General features: G+C 48.8%; 1 protein-coding gene across 1 annotated transcript in view; it reads right to left on the reverse strand.

Moving 5' to 3' along the window:
• Positions 1-5,705, reverse strand: part of LOC146839210 (uncharacterized) — a 261,732-nt gene extending 256,027 nt beyond the window's left edge. The window contains exon 1 of the mRNA XM_085600018.1: positions 5,548-5,705. The gene's annotated coding sequence lies outside the window, so the exon portion shown is untranslated. The remainder of the gene's footprint in view (positions 1-5,547) is intronic.
• Positions 5,706-6,000: the final 295 nt, after the last annotated feature.

Consider the following 6,000-nt stretch of genomic DNA (forward strand, 5'->3'; position numbering starts at 1 on the left):
CAGGATGATAAGTACAGTGATTTTCCTCTTACACCGCTCCATCTTCAGTCCTATCTTGTTGATTCAGCCCTGTTCTGAAGTAACAACCTATCCCTAACCGCCTCACTTTCCTGACTCCACAATAGCTCAGTTCCCTTCACCCGACGTCTGGATTATGTACCCCCTTCTTGTCCTCATACTTCTCCTCACCACCGCTTTTCTAGTAACACCCTTCTCATACCCCCACCAAGCTCCTCCTTCACAATTTCCCAACATGGCCACCACTCGAATTAAGTCTGGAATTAATTGCTACAAAATCATTTACCCTTCTAACCTGACTAAAGCTGCAGCAAAACGTTTCAAGCATAACACCATTGAATGTTTCCCTGATTCCCTTTTTTGTTGATCAGTTTTACAATGGTCGTTATGGGAGGCTCAAAAACGATCTCCTTTTTTTCACGCACGACATACCCTCCTGGTCTACCAGCTTTTACAACTCCCTTAACGTCACCTCCTCCTCCTCTATCCCTCAAGGGAAACAGCTAAAAATGTCCCCCTCTGGGTGTTTCAAAGGCTCCCTCACTATCTCACTCTATAACAACGGCACTGTCATGATCCAAGCTAAAGACACCTATCTCTCTCTCTTTGACCACCTCTTCCCTTCCCTACTGCCCTCCCCTGCGACCGGGCTATCCCTTGACTCTTCATCTAGCTCCACCAATTACTCCCTTTCTCCTCCCTTAACCCCCCCACTCTCCAATAGACTGCACCCTTGGGAGGCACAGGTCAACCCTCTTCTCTCCCCTCTGCCCTCCCCTCCCATTCTTCCGCCTCAAAGTATGCCCCCCCCCCCTTCACTTCAGCCTTACCACTAGCTAACACGCTCCTCGTCCATTCTGCACCGTCCCGGCACTCCATTCTCATCCCCTCCCCCCTATCCCTACTGGCCACCCCCCTCCTTAGACCACCTCTCCTCCAGCATTCTACCCCAGTTAACTTTCCCCTTATTCCCTCCTCCTCTCTGCTTTTCCTCCCCTCACTATATACCCCGATTTCCCCACAAATACATTCCATCTCTCTCCTTCCCCACACTCCTCCAGCAATGCTGTGCTACCCCCTTTCCCCCCCTGGTAACCCTTTCCCTCCCTCGGACCGAGCAGAACCACTTCCTTTCTTCAACTTCCCTATCTCCCAACCCCCCTCATTCTGCCAGATGCCCGCTTCCTCACAGCCACCTCACCTAGCTACCAGGACCTCTCCAACCCCCTCCCCTCTCTTCCTCCCAAACCTCCTTCACCCCTATGACTCCACACACTCCTCCCCTCTCCTTCCGCCCCACCGCCGCACTCCTCTCCTATCGCCCCCTAATTTTGTCCTTAACTCCTATCCTTCTTGCAACGCCAACAACGACAACTCTCCTCCCACCCCTGGTGCACCAACTCCTGCTCTCATTCAAAACCTTTCCCCACCTCTGAACCCTATACCCCTACTCCCCTCCCGTTCCCCCACCTCTCCCTGCCTTCCACCGCCAAGTGCACCCCCTCCTGTTTCCATCGAGCCACCCAACATGCCGTGCTCTGCCTTACTCTCTCTGGAAGATAAGCTAGGCTCTCTAATCACCTCCATCTCCCAACTTGAAGCTACCATTTCACTTTTAAGCTCCAAGATTTCGACTTTTCCTTACACCTCAATTCCTTGGGAAAACACTCACCCTCCCACGAGATGCACCTCGCCCCCACACCCCATAATAGCCAAGCATAGATTGTCGTCTGCAAATTCACACAAGCACTCGAACGCCACCCTTCTTCCACTTTCACTTCCCAGTAACTCTGTTATCTACACTATTCAGACCATCTCCTCTGTCAGAACCACTCATCCACCTAAACCCTCCCGAGTGCCCTCATATAAGTACAATATCCCCATCACCCCTCACAGCCCAAGTGCCCCCGTCACCAAAACAGTCGCGACAGAGCTGCGCTGTATGCTCCACAACTGCAGATCTGCTATAAAACACAAACTTGAAATCTCCGATACCATCATCCTGCACAATATTGACATGCTCTTCCTCACAGAGACCTGGTTCAACGATACCTCTCACTCTATGTTTGATCTCCTTGTACCCACAGGCTATTCTATATTTAGAAATGACAGAATTGACAAAGTTGGCGGAGGTGCTGCAGTCATCTTTAGAAACTCCCTTCAACTTAAGGCTTTTCCTAACAGCTCCTTCCGCACTTTTGAATGCCTATCTCTTGAGCTTCAATTGCACCACCGCTCACCTCTCAGATTCCATGTTATCTACCACCCGCCTGATAGCGGCCCTTCGTTTATGGAGGAATTCACTGACTTCATCAGCGACCAATACTCGCAAAGTGACAATCAGATCTTCGTGGGTGACTTCAATGTCCACTGGGGCTCGCCTCAAGACACCTCTGCGAATTTGCTGGCCACCTTCCTCTCTGCAAACGATCTTATCCAACACTGCACTGAAACAACACACTCTAAGGGCTCAACCCTGGACCTTGTTATTTCTAAAGCAGGCTTGCTGACTATCGCTACCCCTATTCATGTAGACTGGTCTGACCACCTCCTCATCCCATTCTCTCTTCACCTATCGAACTCTATAACTCTTGGCCAGCCTAAGAGGGCTACTTCCTGGTTCCGTGACACTAAAAATATTGACCTCGGTACCCTCTGTGATTCTGCTTTGCTATCACTTCCAAGGCTAGACCCAAACCTGGATGTTAACAAACTCACCTCCCAATGCCTCACAGTCCTTGCAGTCGAAATCAATAATGTTCTCTCCAAAGTGAAAAGAAAAGGCCCACTCCCTCAGCACCTTGGTTCAACAAATCCCTCTATGAAGAAAGGAAGTACTTAAGAGTCCTTGAGAAACAATGGAGGCAAGCGCCCTCCACCGAAAATTTGGCCACGCTTCGTTCAGCAAGATCCAAGTACCACAAGCACATCTTCCTTGGAAAAGCGTTGCACTTCAAATCCCTCCTTGACTCAGCCAAAAATAGACTCAAAAAACTATTCGACCTCATCAAGAACCCAAACAGCTCTCCCCCAACCTCCAAATTGGAGGATTCCACAAAGAAGGCAGCGGAGTTCGCTATATTCTTTGACGAAAAGGTGAAATCACTTGTAGATAAGGTCATTCATCCTACCCCTACAGAGGAGCGCAAATCCTTAACCATTTGGCAAAACTTTGACCACATCTCTGATGATGCCCTCCTTAAATGCATCCTCGATACAAAGCCCTCCAACCATTCTCTTGACCCCATCCCTAGTGCCATTGCTATTGACTTCTATACCCATTCTCTTTCCTATTGGACCACTCTGGTCAACCTCTCCCTCAGTCAAGGTTTCCTTCAAAACTTTGCAGGTCACCCCTCTGCTTAAAAAACCCACCGCTGATGCGAACGACCTCAACAACTACCGTCCCATCACTAACCTACCTTTACTTGCTAAAATCACAGAAAGATGTGTAGCGCAACAACTCTCTCGCCATATCAAGGACAATGATCTTCTGGACAATTTCCAGTGCGGCTTCATTCAAAACTGCAGCACTGAAACAACCCTGCTGCAAGTGATTGATGACGCGCTGCGGATTCTCGATTAGGGGGAGTCTTGTCTTCTAATTCTCCTTGACCTTTCTGCAGCCTTTGACACTGTCAATCACAACACTCTCCTTAACACTCTTCAACAGAGAATGGGCATGGAGGGCACTGTGCTAAAATGGTTTGCCTCCTTCCTCTCTGATAGATCCCAAATGATCAAAATAGCGAACAGTCTTTCCTCTCCTTTAGCGGTCGGTCAAGGTGTTCCTCAAGGCTCTATTCTTGCACCCACACTGTTTAATCTATATTTAGAACCGTTGGGAAATCTCCTGAGTAAATCCGGGATCTACTATCATCTATATGCGGACGACACTCAAATCTACCTCAAGGTGGCCTCCACTCACGATCTCTCCTTCCTAAGCTCTACTCTCGACTCCATTCAAAACTGGATGTTAACTCATCAACTGATCCTGAATCCCTCCAAAACTGAATTCCTCCTCCTCTCCTCCTCTCCTCCTCACTTTCTCCTCTCCCAGTGCAATCATGGATGGATCAGATTAATCTACTGAACAATAAACCCATCATTGTCAAGAGCGCAAAATCCCTTGGTGTCATACTCTACAAAAAACTCAATCTACTTTCCCACATCGATTCCATTGCAAAGTCTGCTCGATACCAACTGCGCCTTCTTTGGGGGATTCGTCGCTTCTTCCCGGAGCACGACCTTAAAACCCTGGTCCAATCGCTGGTTCTCTCCCGATTGGACTACTGCAATTCTCTTCTTACTGGCCTCCCCAAATCCCACCTGTCCCCCCTGAAGTCTGTTCTCCATTCAGCAGCTCATTTCATATATGGGGCCAAAAGAAGCGACCACATCACACCCATTTTATCCACCCTCCGTTGGCTTCCCATCGAGGCAAGATCTATCTACAAGACTACCTGTATCACCCACAAAGCCTCGCACTCCTCCTCCCCTCACTACCTGGCGAATAAACTGAAACTCTCTGGAGGCTCCAGACCATCACGTAATGCAGAAAATGTATTGCTTGAACCTGCCACTTTCAAGAAGGAAAGATCGATGGCCCAATCCTTTTCAGGCAACGCGGTGAGAATCTGGAACTCACTTCCGCCTCAACTCCGGACCACCACCTCTTCCCAGGCCTTCAAAACTGACCTCAAAGCTCTCCTCCTTCAAAGACACTTCCAAATTTGATCCACGCCCTCTATTTTCTGAAGGAAGTCCTTCCATTATAGGAATTTCTGTTCTCCATGCCTATAGAAGTGCCTTCCCAGTGTGTTCTTGTGTTTTGAGTGTCTGCCACTTACTGCAGTATTATACCTCTACTTGTACTTTGTTCTCTTTTGTACCTTGCACACGTCACCTTTCCTTTTGTAACGTATCGTTTGCTACCTCTTGTATTTTGTTTGCTTTTGATACACGCACAACGGCCACCACTGCCTCATGTAACGTAACCTTTGTTTTAGTGTTTTGAGTGTCTGCCACTTAGTGCAGTAGTATACCGCTACTTGTACTTTGTACTCTTTTGTAACCTGCACACGTCACTTTTTCCTTTTGTAACGTATCGTTTGCTACCTCTTGTATTTTGTTTGCTTTTGATACATGCACAACGGCCACCACTGCCTCATGTAACGTAACCTTTGTTTTAGTGTTTTGAGTGTCTGCCATTTATTGCAATTTTTTTACCTCTGTGTACTTTGTATGCTCTTGTAACCTGCACACGTCACTTTTTCCTTTTGTAACGTATCGTTTGCTACCTCTTGTATTTTCTTTGCTCTTGATACTTGCACAATTGTCACTATTGCCTCATGTAAAGTAACGTTTGATTGTGTAACATGCTCACTTGTAATTTGTCTCCTTATGTATCATTACTGTTCCTATTGTGAAGCGCTCTGACACCTTCGGGTAAAGTCCGCGCTATATAAAAATGCATTAAATAAAATAAAATAAAATAAGAGAGACACTGCTCCCTTGGACAGGCCTCACCTCCTCTGCACCCCTGGACAGGCCTCGCCTCCTCTGCACCCCTGGACAGGCCTCGCCTCCTCTGCACCCCTGGACAGGCCTCGCCTCCTCTGCACCCCTGGACAGGCCTCGCCTCCTCTGCACCTGTGGACAGGCCTCTCCTCCTCTGCACCCGTGGACAGGCCTCTCGGTGCTTCTCTCAGGAGCTCTCGGTGAAGGATTCTCATTAAGGACAGTGGAGCCCAGAGTTCATTCCACCCCATACAGCGCCTCTGACTCCGCCCTGTGCCTCGCGGCGCTATGCACAGGCCCCGAAGAGAGACACTGCTCCCCTGGACCTGCCCAGTGGCGCCGGGGGCAGGGCTGTGGCTCGGACCGAGGCGCTTTAATACCACACACCAGACACGAGGCGCTACACACGAGGCACGTGTTCATCCCTCAGAATAAGGGAAATTAGGGAAATGTCCTGATCCA

This window comes from Triturus cristatus, chromosome 4_2, assembly GCF_964204655.1.
Source record: "Triturus cristatus chromosome 4_2, aTriCri1.1, whole genome shotgun sequence".
Taxonomy (NCBI): Eukaryota; Metazoa; Chordata; class Amphibia; order Caudata; family Salamandridae; genus Triturus; species Triturus cristatus.